Here is a 16,431-nt window from a genome sequence, read left to right on the forward strand (position 1 = left end):
CCATTGCATCAGTCAAATGCAAACAATTGAAAGGCAGGCTAGTAATTGGCCATCTAACCTTTGCATAGAAGGTCCATTGGAGGCGTGACTGAAGGGCTTGCGTGATTGAGATAAAGGGCATCCCGGATTGCTTTGCTTCAACTGCTCCTGTTGCATTCTCGCGGCCTTTTACATTTCAGCCAAGTCGGACATAACATTTTATATATATATTCTAAGGCTTTTATATGAACAATACCATGCTGCTAAATCAGAAAAGGTTTGGCGCTTGTCGCTATTTGCACTATGCACCTTATGGAATCATCATAATTGTTGCCACTGCACGATGTGGTCTATCGACATGTTGGCACGTAAGGATTCCAATGCATTATTTAATGCATTATTTACGAATAATACCATACTGCTAAATTAGGAAAAGTTTGGCGCTTGTCGCCTTTTGCACTATGCACCTTATTAATTGGAGAGCACTGAAGACAGCCACACTATCAGAGTGACTGCCATTGTAGTATGCATCATCTTGCACATATCATAGGATCCCAATGTACTGTGTAGAATAAGAATTGTGCTGCCGATTGTAAAGCCAAAGATGGGACAACTGGATCACTAACCAACATAGCTATTGGTGCAATATGCATTTCATGAAATACAAAGGTTTCTGAGAAAGTCAATGCTATGCTGATCAATGAAGCCACTAGGCGTTAATCGCACATTGGGGCTGGGTGGCCCATAACCCTGTTAGTGCATTGTGCACTTGTTTGGTAGAACTCTGTGTCAAAATACCGTTAATTGTCTATGTGGCTGTTTCCAATTCTGTGGCAAGTCGGGCATCTATATGACATTAGATTTGAAATGTCAGGCACTGTGTTTTAAAAATGCACGGAATCCCCAAAATAGAGGATACTCAAGCACAATTCAAAATATTCAATGCACGAGGGGACTGTTCATGTGTCGTGTGTAGAAAAGCTGCATATAAGAGTCAAAAGCACTACCTCTGTCACATTATAAGAAGGCCACCATGCTTTCGCTAGACAAGATGTGCATTGGCAAAGGGAGTCCTTCTTCTATGTTGACTAAAATAATCTCCAGTATTTCCCGTATGATCTGCACTAATGTTTTAAAACTCACTGGTTGTTGGGGGCTTGCAGTTGTGAACAAGCGGCGAGATTTGCCGCGAAACGCGTTAACGCCCGAAAACGCACACTTTTTTGCACTATAGGAGTGCCTTATTTTGATCGCCTGTAATTTTAACTTTTAAATTTTGCTTGCCGAGTTGTAAGCATCCAAATAAAGAAAACCTTTTTCTACCAAACAACATTTTGGAATCCGGATGCTTTATTTATCAAAACGACTGTGAAGAGTGCCACTCACTTTGCCTGATGGAAATCAGTGCCCCAAAGATATATATATATATAAATTTACATATTTCTATATATAAATATACAATTTTCTGGCACTTCATTGCTGAGAAAGCCTCCAAAACATCTTTGGGCCTTATTAGAGTCATATCAGGTACCACCTCAATTATCAGGGGACCTCTCCCTCCAGACCAGTAAATAGTTGTGTTTAACAGTTGCACTTTAGATATTTTTACATGTGCCAATGTTCTGCCGGAATATATGCCTGAAAATTAGGGCCATGTGCCACTATCAACCAAAAATTCCAAAGAGTTCATATCTGCCGCAGCCAAAATGAACTTGTCCCAACATTGGTCCGTTAGCTCACTTTTGCGCAGATATAGTTTATAATGGGTTTAAAAGTGGGACATCACAATTAGACCCTTCGTCAAATACCAGTGCTGCTATGAGGGCATCCCTTTTAGCAAAGTATTCTTCACTAAACCAACCTTGTGTGTTCTTCTTTACATTCAATTCTTGTTTGGTTGAAAGACTTTGCCAAGAATAGTTACAAGAATATCATAGTTATCAAGTAGTGTTTTGTGAGTTGCTACTGGTAACAGGCATGCTTCAATGAGTTTTAAGTTAATTCATGTTAATGTTCAGCTTTGTGAGGGCCTCCTTCAAGTTTCCAACGTATCCTTCTCCCATCCTTCTGTTAACACACCCTCAGCATGATGATCAATCCCATGCTGCTCTGGAGGATCGGCTACATGTGACATATTAAGCGTCAAGTGTAGACCTGAGTGGTCGCTATCACTAGTATTCCCCACTGCAAAGCTTTTTTAGAGATTCCAATCAGATATATTTACAATTATGTAATCAATTCTTTTACCGCCAAGGAAGCCCTTGATTGTAGTCTTGCCTGGCACATCAGGTAAAACCTTGCCATTTAATTATCTTAATTCCCAAAACAAAAATAAAGTATACAGCCTAAGAACTTGGCTGATTTATGCGCTCACCCTCCAATGAAGCTAATGGAATCCCAAACACCAAATCTTTATTATGATCACAACATCCGTCCTGCGGGCCATTACCCAGTTTGGGATTAAAACCTCCAGTCATACTATTAGACACTTTATGAGTGTGTACTTAAACGGTCATCCATCGCAAACATTTGTTTCATAAAAATGGGTTCCGTTTGCCCTTTCAATTGGGCATTATGGCAATTAATTAGCCAGAAGTGGAACATCTTGTTTCTTGTTAGCTTAAAAATAAGGTATCAAATGCTTCTAGAGATATCAAAATGTCTAATCCCCCCATGATTCCTTCCCCTTTTGCTAGGCTTAGCTGCTTTAAAAACAGTAAAGTTTTATTTTTATTAATTTTTCTTATTTTTACTTAATATGCTCATAGCCTTATGGTTTTGTATATACATAGAACAACACACATAAAAGAAGTACACTTCACCACTTCAGAAACAACATTCCATAAAATCACCTTCACTAAAATGTCACATTAATCAAGAAGGAGATATAAAACAAGGTAGATACAGTCTTTATACAACTTAAAATCAATATTCACAATCATATGACAGTTCATCTAAAATAACTATACACTTCAAATAAAATGTTAGCATAAAAATATAAAATGTAGGTCATTACCCTCCATGAGTTTAGACCAGATGAATGACATGTCAGTGCAATCAACGTTGTTATTGTAAGATTTAACAAAACATTTGCGTATAGCCTGTAGGCTAGCACAGTGGGCAATTATGTGTTCCAATGATTGTATTGTAGTCTCGTCACATAGGCGGCACAATCGCTCAGCTCTAGCTAAGCCAACCTTTGCACCTAATCTCAAGGACATCACTGACATTACATTTTAGGAGTAAACACTGTCTAATAATATTACAGCTAGGATATGCCATACTGTATTTTGGCTTACTTGTACGAGCTATTCTATACTGAATAAAAGGTCCACTGTTGGTATTAGTAGAGAGATGCGGACAATTATTCTCACAACTAAAATCGCTCAATTTCTGTTTAAGCCAACGTTTGGTCACATGTGGCTGTCAGAACTTTGGTCTATGCTCAGGGCCAAGAAGCCACCTGTTGGATAAAATTAGAATTCTTCCTATAGTGCCCGTGGTAGTACATCTATCAAGACTCAAAAGGGCATGTGCATAACATACCATTATCGTGCCATTATCTAAATTCCGCAAATTTTCAAGACACATGACTGTTCTAGAAATAAACTCAGATTTGATTGCGTTCATATCAAATTCTAGGTACAGGAATTCCACAGATACATTTTGCGAAAACCTAAACAATTTATGAAGAATTTTAGCTTCACATTTTGTTAATTCCACTGTATAGTTGTGGCCCCATATCTCTATACCATAGGTCAGTATGAGTAATATGTTGTCAGTATACAACAGCCAAATCACATACAGACTGAGTAGCCCCAATTTTTTCCAATGAAGGAGCTTATGGCATTGACAGATTTCATACATTTCATTTCCGTTTCTGCCCAGTGCATATTCCACTTCAATTTTTCATCAACATATACTCCAAGGTATTTGTATGATTTCACACATTAAAATTGTGAGCCATTCAGGGGCCATACAATACTTTTATTCTGTTTACGTTTCCTTGAGAACACCATGATCTTACTTTCATCTATGTTGACTTTGAGACCATTATTTGCAGCATAAGTTCCCAGTGCATCAATCATGATTTCTAGGCCGTTGGGTGTGTGGTCCAGCAAGAGCGGGTCATCTGCATAGCCCAGCCAACTAACAGTCTGCCTACCCATTTTCACTGCACAACTATTCAGATTCATAAAAGCATCACTCAGATCAGCTAGATAAAGGTTAAAAAGAGTAGCTGCAACTATGCAACCCTGTTTCACACCACGTTGCGTATTCATAGATGCAGATAACTTTCCCATACCATCAAGACAAACCCGTATGCTACTGTCCATATGTAGTAACATCAGCATTTTTAGTAATCCAGGTGGTATGTTCCATGCTGCCAATTTTCTCCATAATTTATTCTGCATCATGATATTGAAAGCAGCACTGAAGTCTATGTAGACCCAATAGACAGCAGTCTCTCTTCTCAGCCATGCATATTCAACAGCCGATACCAGAATTAATCAATTATGGGACATATTAGATTTTATTCTAAAACCCGTCTGATTAGGGGGCAGGATTTTTTTCTCACTTGTTCACATGTTGAGTTTGGCTAATAAAACCTTTGCAAAGATTTTGGCAGGGATAGCCAACATTGCTAGCATAGTAATTTGCAGGTCTGTTCCAAGCTCCCGTCTTATACACTGGGAGAATGTGGCGCTTGCTGCCACATTTCAGGAAGCTTGACACTTACTCCAATTTTAATAAATAGAAGATACAGTGCATGTGCCCACATGCCTGGAGACAATTTAAGAAGATTATTACATACACCGTCTGGTGCTGCAGCTCGCAAATTATTCAGTCTCTCTATTATTATGCTAATATCTAATATAGTTGCCTTGCATTGCCATTGTACGCATGGTAAGCCTTCTTCTGCATTGACCGGAAGATTGGTGCCCAGAGGGGATTTAATGTGAGTAGCCCATACTGATTCAGGAACACAGTCAATAGGCAGATCTTTTTTACCGGCCCCTTTTATCACTTTCCAGATTGCGCTAGAGTTTCTGGCGGTCGCAAGTGGTGCAATCTCTTGCCACCTCTCTCTCTCACATCTAGATTTGTGTTCTTTCAGCCATCTCTGATAGTTATTTTTTGCAGTTTTTAATATGGTTATTGATCTGATCTAAAGTATACATACCATGCATAGGATCAAGGATTGCAGTAATGTCTACAAGCAATAGATTTTTGCCACAACAATCCTAGCATCGTAATGAGAGCGCTTTTTGAAAACCTTATTGCATCGTTCATACAGTCCTTTGTACGTTCTTTTCTTGGTAGTTATTTCTTTTATACTGCTAATCATTGAAGAGAAGGCAGTTGCTATATTTATCTGATTGTCATGACTAATATCAGCAAATTGCTTGATAAAGATGGGCAAGAGTGACACCGCTACATTTTTAGCTTTATCAAGATTAGGTCTATTGCAGTGTATTCGGTTTTGGCTATGAGTAAGATAGATATCGCCATTCAAATCATAGGAGCACTGCGCAGTTTTCACCTTTAGGGGCTTACATAGAACACATAGAGAAAGGTGGTCGCTTTCCTCGCTGGGCAGGTTCGCCATGTCCTCCACCAGTGACAGCCCCTGCTGATTGACAAACACATTGTCAATGGTGGAGGCACTGCTACCGCTGACCCGCGTGTTAGCTACATGTGCATCCCCAGCACAGTAACAGTAAAATACCTACCTTAACTGAATGTAACTATTGTCCAATGTTCTTGTTAAAATACAATGTCACATTGGTCTATCTGCAGAAAAAAGTCTGTTATTTTCAAGCATAAACCCTCTTTATTCCATGACATACAGAGGATGGAATCATCAAAATCAGTTTCAGTCTTTGGGATGCTGCAGATGGTTACCACTGGCTGAAGAATGTCTCTCCGGGAACACTTTGATTTTTGAATATGACAATTATGAAGTTTCCATTCATAACTTTAGCTGCATGACCTACCCACCCAAACCTCCTTGCCATCAAGACAAGATGTGGGTCGGTTGTACTGCCATTCAGCAATGTGTTAATTCACTGAGTAACCTTTTTTTATTTAAAATAATTTAAGTTTTTTCTTGATGGCGTAAGATTGGATGGTTACTGTTGTTGGTGGAGCTGCTGTGGGAGGCACATTGGAGACTAGCCATGTATTATGTCCGGGTAACACAAATACAGCTGCCACAGGTACCCACCAATCATGTTAGATATTACCGTTTGCAGGACCCTTTAAAAATTCGAATACAATTCGTTCTCATTTGCCATAGAGCAAGGGGAGCTACAGTTGATTGATATTTGGGTCTTCTTAAGAGTTATGATGACAGATTTAATTGGAAGCACTAAAGATTCAGAAGGGGGAGGTGCTACAGTTACACACAAGTCACTTCTGGTAGCTCAACCTTTTGGAACTGGCAGGACAGATGATAATACATTAGTGTGAATGTATTGTGTTTGAAAAAATTCTTTAAATGACAATTCAGTTTTTCAGAAACTCATATAATCATCACGACAATAAAACCTAGTGATATGTGAGCATCAATGCAACCCAAAAGCATGTAACTTAAGCATGAAAAGCTGAAAGGCTGCACTGCTTATTTTCACTGTGCTGCATATGATTCAATTCTATGGACAAACATGGTGCTCATAAAGCAGGCATAATAGGTGTCACCTTATCTAACGGACGGCACCTAATATAGGAAAATGAGGCAGCCTCAATTTAAAGGGAGAGGTTCTGTAATAATGCCTCACTTCAGTTATGATTCCTGTTTCAGTTACCATGAAAAGGGTACACCTACGGAAACAGGTAGTTACTTACTTCCATGAGGTATAGCACCAGACAAATGACACAGATTTTGACATTCATCAGGAAGATGTCATACTGTGTCTTGAAAAGTGTGCATCCCTGCTACACATGAAGGGAAAAAATAGCTAGCATTGTTGAAATGTGTATCAGCTATTGTCAACCGGGAAAGCAAAGCATCTTAAATTTGCTACACCCACATGGGAAGTGTTCCAAATGAAGCACATGAGTAGTTAATCATGAAGACATGAACATATGACTTTTGTTTGAAATTGCAATGTGTATTTTGGGGAGCATATGTTAAACATACAGGCGTGAAGTCATTGAAACGTATTTGATGAGAATGGCTTACACGTTGTCTATACAACAGACGTGAATAAGCCATTCATGTATATAAAATCATATGAAGTTCTGAGTTGGCTTTGCAAAATGTTGGTTAGCTCTTCAGTGAAATCCCTGACAGTAATTCCTTCTGTTTTAGTCTGCGGGTTTAAGAGTCCCATGAGACTTACCTTGCTCCATCTGGAAGGGAAAGATGTATTGTCTGTTACCATTAAAATCCACTAGGTTCACAGGAATACAAAAGACCCATGTGGATGAGGCCTCTGAGTTAATGAAAGGCCCCCACCTTTGCAAGTTCCACCCAACAAGATGTTTCCAATAAATACATTTTAAAATATCAGTAGAGACTGAAATATAGAATTCTGACCTGATACGAATCAGGCCTGTTCCCCTAATGAAGGACTTCAAAGAGCACATTACTTCACTTAGTGGGTCGCATTTGGACCATGGCTCCCCATGAAATCTCCTAGATAGAGATAAATCATGAACGAGAAGGCCTACTATCATCATGGTTTCACAATCCCAAAAAAGAAACTTAAAGCTGAAACTTAAAGATACCCAGAAATATAATTGTCTATTAAATTACTATTACATTACCATTACTCATGCATTAAAATGATTTCTGCCTATAAATCTACAACCATATCATTTAGGTACAAATGGCAAAATATGGTATGACCTTGAAGATCCCCTCTATCATATGAAATGAAATTCAAATTGCCTATGTTTTTGAAACATTATAATTATTAATAACTTTCTGAACAATTATGCCACACATTTGTGTCAAATATCCAGATGTCCGCCTGGGCTTGGAGTTCCCAGAAATCCATATTTCACAGAGGTGGCATGTAGCTACAATGATATATGAGATACAAGTATTTCTGCATTCGAACCTATGAGAGCAATCAACCCCCACCTTCCTCTTTCTTTTCACTTGTATGTAAATTATAGAAGTTATGATTAACCTATAAGAACTGGGGGGTGTATTGTATAGGAGTGCCTGACTATTGAGCAAGCCAATGGAAATATTTGACCAATCAAAAAGTGTGACATGGGAATACATTCCATTCATAAAAGGAGGAACACACAGGGAATGGGAAGTCACTCTGGAACCAAAAGCTGCAGGTAAGGATAGCACATATTCCAAATTGATGAGCGCTGAACCTGGACATTATCTGGAGAAATGGGCCCTACACATCGGGAAAATATTACCTGAGCAGACTTGCTTTCCATCAGGGAGGAGAGGCTGACTGGAAAGTATTTAAAAACTCATGAGGGCCCATTCTGGCTTAGCGCCTTAAAGAATATCTCAAATTGAGTATAAAGATTTGCCCAAAATCAATTAGAAAAGTCCCCTAAATCACTGCCCTGCTAAGTATCCTGGAGTGAGGGAACTGAGAAGATGTTTCCGCTATGGGGCACTAATTCCAAATAGAAAACATTTAGATTTTTGTGTGAAATGCATTAGCACTTTTTCACTACATTTAAAGCCAGGTGAGATTTGAATGCTTGAAGAAAACATAGCATTATCCTGCTATGTCTTGTCCTCCTCGCCCCCACCCACCTTGCCCAAAGCAACCATACAATGCACCCTGCTCTGACTCATCCTCCCCTTCCAGGCCACCCCCACTCCAAAAAACAAACATGCTCGTGCACCCTGTACTATAGTTTTCCGGGCTCACTGAGCCTCATCTTCCCGTTGCAGTCTTCTGAAGGTGGAGTTTTCTGCGAGGCCTCTATTAAGGGGCAGTTTAGGAAACATGACCCAAAGACCCAATACTATATTTGTTGAGAAGACTCACCGATATATGTATATATACACAGTAAAGAGCATGTACATGGGAAGTTATGTTATTTGTATTCATTTGTTCCACATGGGCAGATGTGGATCTGTTTCCTTGTGCAGCAGCTATTGCTAAAGACATGCAACTGCAAACATCTGTGGCAGAACCAGAATCTTTGAAAATAATAAAATGTGTGCCTTTTGTAGTGAACATTTCTGGAATACAACGTGTCTGCTGTCTGAGCAATAAATACGCTTGTGTGTCAGTAGCCCTTGCAGTTTTTCTGTTTGGCACCTAATGATTCGGGGTTGACCTTAAAATTCAATCTTCAGAGTCTTTGTCAGTGAAATTCCATTGTGACCTTTGAATTAGAACTGCTGCCTGGAAGGCCGCTTCACTGTCAAAGTTCAGAAACTGTCTAATAACATTCCATTCAAGTCTTGATTCCTCCTCTATTCCCAGGGGCTTGCATTGTCTTACCTGAGAATCTTAGGTTCAAGTCTGCAAAGTTTCAAGTGGATAGGAGAATTAGTGATAGACTAGTAATTGTGTGTATGTTGTTTATCCCTCTAATTGAGGTGTCTATTTTGTTTGGTCAGTTCTCTAGAGCTCTCTTGCGTGGTTGGCTTTGCTGAGTGGGTTGCATTTCTTAGTAAGGGGCTACTGGTCCTCTGACTGGACAGGAGGGTCTGAGCTTTATAGCATTGACTGGTCCTCTTTTACTCTTCCACATAAGAACTGGTTGGGTCTTGTCATTTTCATTGTGCTGTAGATTCCTTGTATTATAGCAACATGCCCTTCCTTCTCTGTCTCAGAGTAGGTTGATGCTCCAACACTTGTGTGTTTGGATCATCCAATGAACTGGAGTACGGTGCATAAGTTGCTGTATATTTGTACCACAGTATGCCCCTTCTTCAAACTACTTCACTGTGACATCCACTGACAACCTTATGCACCACCACAGCTCAGGTATTTCTCATTCTGCTTTGTATTGCAGAATAATTAGGCATGAAACGACAAGACACTTCAACCTCTACAGGTAGGCAAGGCACTCTTCCTTTCTATAAGCTTCAAGAAAAGAGCAGGTTTTTGCCTCTTCTGTCTGTCTTCCTGCCATAAGTATAAACTGCCTCTGCCCACAACACTGACTTCCTCTCAGCTTCAACAGTCTACAGCATTACAGGTTATTTCCTTAATATTCTTTACAAGCACCCAGCTCCCCTCCCCCAGCTTTCACTCACACCTTCTCTATTCAGGTAATTACCCAGAAGCTGTAGTGCCACTCTTTCAGCTTCATGAAACAATGCCCCACTTACACTTGAGGCCACTGGATCTTTAACAACTTGGCAGATTAGTTGGATGGAATTAAACGGAACTTGTTTCACTCTGGAAAGGGTTGGCCTCTTGGTTTGGGTAATGCTTGTTCACTTCGTCAGTATTACAACTTCTTGAAATAAAGAATGTCAATTCAGGTATACTACAAGTTATTTTAAGTTATGTTGTGCTATTTTGCATTCATATAGCGCCTTATATTCCATTGGTATGGTCTGAAGGCGCTGATAGGTTGAATGCCCTTGGGAACCGAAGTTCGGATCAGTAGAGAGAGTAGAGAGAGTCAAAGGTGCGTTTGTGCACCGGATATGTGTGCAGCTGGTGCGGTATTCGTGTAATAGCTGCTTCTTAGCGGTAGGTGTGGCGGTTGAGAGATCAGGAGTATGTGTTCGTTCTGGCATGATTTATCCAGACCGAATGTGGCTGTGTTAGGCCTGAGGGGAACCCCTGGCTGGGGGGTGTGTAACCAGCAGTGTTTACTTAGAATGATGGGGAATGTGCGGCAGATGTTGGTATGAGAACAGTTATACCGAATGGTGTCATAGTATCTCTGTGTTCTAGTTGAGTGGTGGTGTAAAGAAGAGGGTAAGCGTATGATGGGTTATATGCTCTTTCAAACGTTCCCTCCAATCCAAACCATACTATAAACGTCACGCAATGCCATGCGCTCCAGTCCGTTCCATGCACTCCAGTCCACTCCATGCACTCCAGTCTGCTCCACACACTCCGGTCCGCTCGATGCACTCACACACTCCAGTCCGCCCCAACACTCCTGTCCGCCCCACGCACTCAAATCCGCTCTATTTACTCCGATCCGTTCCGTGTATTCTAAGTTGTTTTATGCACTCCATCCACATATTTCACCCGTACATTCCGTGAATTCTAAGTTGTTTTATGCACTCCAGCCACATATTTCACCTGTACCATCTTCATTCTTCATCCTTTCCATCCATCTGTTTCACATGTTTCGTCCACGTACGTACCCGTTCCCTCCATATATGGCACCCGATCCATCCACATAAGGCGCCCGATCCATCCACATATGGCACCCAATCCATTCATATACGGCACCCGACCCATCCACGTACGTCACCCGTTCCATCCATGTACATCACCTGTTCCATCCACGTACGTCACCTGTTGCATCCACGTACGTCACCTTTTCCATCCATCTATGTGGTTAATTCTATTCACATATATCACTTGTTCTATCCATATGCGACACCCGTTCCATCTACTTACTTCACTCGTTCCGTCCGCTCTAAGCATTCAGCAGCTCTACGTACTCATTCGTTCTACGCACTCATCCACACTGCATGCATTCTGCGCTCATCCGTTCTACGTACTCATTCGTTCTATGCAACTCGTCCATTCTACGCGACTCATCCGCTCTACGCAACACGTCCGCTCTACACAACACATCCGATCTACGCAGCACGTCCACTCTAGGCACTCGTCCACTCTAGGCACTCATCCACTCTAGGCACTCACACGCTCTACACATTGATCTGTTTTACTCACTCACCCGCTCTACGCACTCATCCGCTCTATGCACTCATCCGTTCTACGTACCCCTCTTTTCATATGTACTCATTCGCTCATAAGCAGTCATATACACTTGTCGGCTCTACCCACTAGTCTGTTCAATGCAATTATCCACTCTACACATACTTTCGCTCTGCTCATCCATCCCGCTCTGCTCATCCATCCGCTCCCCGCACTCATCCGTTCGGCGCACTCATCTGCTCTGCATGCATTCCGCACTCATCTGTTCTACATACTTATCCATTCTACGCAACTCATCCGGTCTATGTAACTCATCCGCTCTAGGCAGTTGTCCGCTTTATGCCCTGGTATGCTCTACACATTCACCTGCTCTACGCATTCACCCATTCTATGTGATCACCCACTCCTTGCACTCACCAGCTCTCCGCACTCATCTGTTCCCAGCACTCATCCGCTCCCGGCAACTCACCCACTCTCCACAATCATCCGCACTCCGCACTCATCCGCTCCCTGCACTCATCCACTCCCCGCACTCATCCACTCCCCACACTCATCCGCTCCCCGCACGCATCTGCTCCCTGCGCTCATCCGCTCCCCACGCTCATCCGCTCCCCACACTCATCCACTCCCCGCACTCATCCGCTCCCTGCACTCATCCGCTCTGTGCACTCGTTCTTTCCACGCATTCAACTGCTATATGCTATATGCACTAACAGCCATATAAAGTTGTTCGCTCATACGCAGTGTTCCGTTCTATACATTCATCCGTTCTCTACCCTCATCCACTCTATACCCGCATCCACTCTATACCCTCCTCCACTCTATACCCTCATCCACTCTATACGCTCATCCACTCTATACACTCATCCACTCTATACACTCATCCGCTCTATACATTCGTCAGGTCTGTACATTCATCTGCTCCAGCGATCTACACACTCTCCGCACTTCCGTACTCATCCACTATCCACACTCATCTGCTGTACATACTCATCCACTCTACACACTCATCTGGTTTACGCTCACCCGTTCTGCACGTTCATCTGTTCTACGCACTCCTGCATTCTACACCCTTCTCTTTATTTACGCACTCATCTGCTCTCCATGCTCGTCCGCTCTACACACCCAACCGCTCTACACACCCAACCACTCGACATATTTATCCATTCTATACGGTCATCGGATCTACGCTTTCATCCGATCTACACACTCATCCGATCTACATACTCATCTGTTCAATGCGTTCTTCCACTTAGCGCATTCATCCGTTCCACGCGCTTCATCCAATCAAACTATTTCACCCACGCCATTCACTTTGTTCATTCATCATGTATTATATCCATTTTATTAGTTTAAAGCTCATTGCTGTTTCTGTATGATTTATTCTTATTATCCATTTCACTGATTTGATCTACTTTTCTTGTTTAATTCTGTTTGTCATTTTAGTTTATAATAGGGGTTATTAGTTGTCGATTTCTCGCATCAGGTAGTTTGTTGGCTTGGTATCATTGAGATGCTGTTAGTCTGTTTGGGTTAGTTTGCGTACGGGTTGGTTTTAGGGGAAGAGCCAGGTTTTTCAGTTTGCGGAAAGACATTAAATCCTCAGATAGGCGGATGTGGGGAGGGAGTGAATTCCACAGCGTGGGGGCCAAGGCTGAGAAAGATGATCCGCCTAACCTGACTGAGTTTGTCTTAAGTATCACTAGGAGGCCAGCTGAGTTTGATTTTAGGGTGCATGGAGGGGATAGGGTTTTAGCTTGTCTTGAAGATATTGAGGTCCGGTTTTATGCAATGCTCGATGGGAGATGCATAAGGTTTTGAAAGTCACCCTTCGGGCCACTGGAAGTCAGTGCAGCGTCTTAAGGGCTGGGGAGATGTGGTCTCTTGGGCCGAGCGTAAGAAGCAGTTTGGCTGCAGCGTTTTGTGCTGTTTGGAGTTTATTCAGTTGGTACGCGTGGACTCCGAGGTATAAGGGGTTTGCGTAGTCCAGTCTTGATATAACGATTGATTGGACCACGGAGAGTCTGTTGGGGAAGGAGAGATATGGAAAGATGCGCCTAAGGGTTTTAAGGTGGTAGTGGCAGGACTTTGAGACGTTGTTGACTTGGCACGAGAGTGTTAGTTCGGAGTCAAGGGTGCATCCAAGATTCTTCAGTGAGTTGGAGGGGGTCGGTGAGTTGCCCATGGTGGATGGCCAGGGTAGTGGGTGCGGAAGAAGTTCGGAGTTGCCACATACCATGATTTCTATTTTGGAGGGGTTTAACAAGAGGTGGCTTTGGGTCATCCAGAGCTCTATGTCAAGGAGGCAGGAGGCCAGGTCAGGAGTTGGGATTTGAGTTCAGGAGTTTTAGAATTAGTTGAGTGTCATCGGCGTAGTTTTAACACATGATGTTGTGTGAACAAATTATTGATGGGAGGGTGATCAAGTAGAGATTGAACAGGAGGGCAAATAGGCATGCTCCTTTCGGGACTCCTGTGTCGACTGGTCGGGCTTGGGAGGAATAGGTGGAGAGTATCGTTATTTGGTACCTATCTTTGAGGAATTAAGCTATCCATTTAAGAGCGGTTCCACAAATTCAAATTCCTAGGGAGTGGAGGCGGTCCAGGAGGATTGAGTGATTGATCCCCCGTTCTACTAACTATAGGACCCTAGATTATTTGGTCCATTGTGATTGGGTTGGCACCAACCCCATGCATACTTTTTCACTTCGCTTAGCAGCATGCAGGATGATCGGCCAGGTGCGGGGTGCCCCTTACTTACCCGGCCTTCCTCCGATTATGGTTACAATCAATCATCACTACAGTAGCCATGTGTCAATTATTTCACTGTGGTTGGCCTCGAGACAGCATCTTCTGTCTGGAAAAGGTTCTGATATCTCCGCCTGGTCGGGTGCCAAGCGTGGGTGTGAGCCCTCGCTTCTTCTTGCTCGGCTGGTCACATGAGTCCTACACCGTCCTGGTCACATGAGTCCTACACCATGCATTTGTCTCTTTTCCCTCAATTTGTGTATTTTGTTCTTGTTTCACCCGCCACCTGTCTGTGTAGCTACTGTTCGCCTCTTCTATTGGTATGACCTTGGCTTTCCTGGCACGAGTTGCCTCTGCTGTGTTTTGTTTTAGCCGTCTCTCCTCGTTTTGTTAAATATGAATATTTTCTCGTTTGGCCTTTAGTAACCTGGGTTGATTCTGCTTCTTGTGCAAAGTAGAAATATACTTATAATACTGTGCTTCGTTTGAGGTAGATTATGTATAATGGCGCTTGCCGCACTACTCTTCTATCACGCATAGCAAGCTGCATTGTTTTCTTAGCTTTCGTGCATTTCCAAGCATATTTACAGGTGTAAACTGGTCGACTATCTTCATGTTGCTTACAGCTTAATTTTCTTACAGTTGGACATCGTTCTTACACTTTAAGTTCACGATATCCTTGCTCATGGCGTTTCATCTCTTTGTGTCATTCTCGGGTCGTCATTTCTTCTATATGTGAGTCTGACCGGGTCCTCGTGACATCACCATTCGTCTTCCATTAAGACCTTTTTGGTTTAATCCGGGACTGTACTTAGACAGTCTACATTTCATTTTATTTGTTGGTAGGGTTTTCTTAATGGATACCTTACTGTCCATGGTTTTCTGAGTATCAGTACTTCACTATGTGCTGCTCTTCTAATAGGTACTAAACAGAGCCCCACTACGGCTCTCTGCTGGTTTATTTGCTCATCATACGTCACATATTTTGGTGTGAATGTTCCTGGTACTTCAAAATGGGCGACTGGAGTGCAGGATTTATTTGGGACCTCCTCTACACTCCCCCCTCTGGACGATTCATCGACCACTTTCACTTCCGCCTTTGGATTCAACTTAATGGGTTCTTCTGTATTCATCTTCACTCCATTGCCTGGGTTCATTCCTTCTTCATCCTCTGGATCTATACATGATGGTCTGAAGAAGTGTCTCTTTGGAGTCCATATTTTTATTACTCCTTTCAGGCTTCCTGCTGTCCTTACATGCTCGTCTTTATTCCATGTCATCAATTGGCATTGTCCATTTGGGCTGCAGTAAACCCATCCTCCTACATAATTTCTGGTGCGTGAATGCTGGCCTTCACAAAGTCTCTTATTTCTTCATCAGTCAGGTCTTCTGGCTTGACATCAATCATGATCTTCATCCCTATGGCTTTTTAGCAGTCTTCTGGCACTGAGAGATTATTATTTTGATAAGACAAACTCCTAGCAATATCATCACTAGCAGGGCTCCCAGGAACTTGAATGCGTCTGCCATCCATTGTGGGACCCATGAAAACAATGATCCAAACCAGCTGTCATAGTCAACTTCATCAGTTTCATCGATCATCTGATTCTGCAGCTTCGTCTGCATACCTATGGCTTCTGTTAGAGTTCCATTTTCCTTGTCGCAAGAAGGTATAAATGTGCAACATGATTCTCCGATTTTTGCGCAAACTCCTCCATCCATGGCTGTGATCATGTCAAGCACATATCTGTTCTGGAGAGTCATCAGTCGGATGGCTCTTAACTCTTCCTCAATCTCATTGAATCCTTTTATTGTCGCGTTGATGTGAACACTGATGAGGTGAGGCTCAACAGCCTGTGTTCATATGGGATTGCATGAAAGGCCTCTTCTGATTTAGCAGAGAAGT

The sequence above is a fragment of the Ambystoma mexicanum genome, chromosome 9 (assembly GCF_040938575.1).
Source record: "Ambystoma mexicanum isolate Mex_15411 chromosome 9, UKY_AmexF1_1, whole genome shotgun sequence".
Classification (NCBI taxonomy): Eukaryota; Metazoa; Chordata; class Amphibia; order Caudata; family Ambystomatidae; genus Ambystoma; species Ambystoma mexicanum.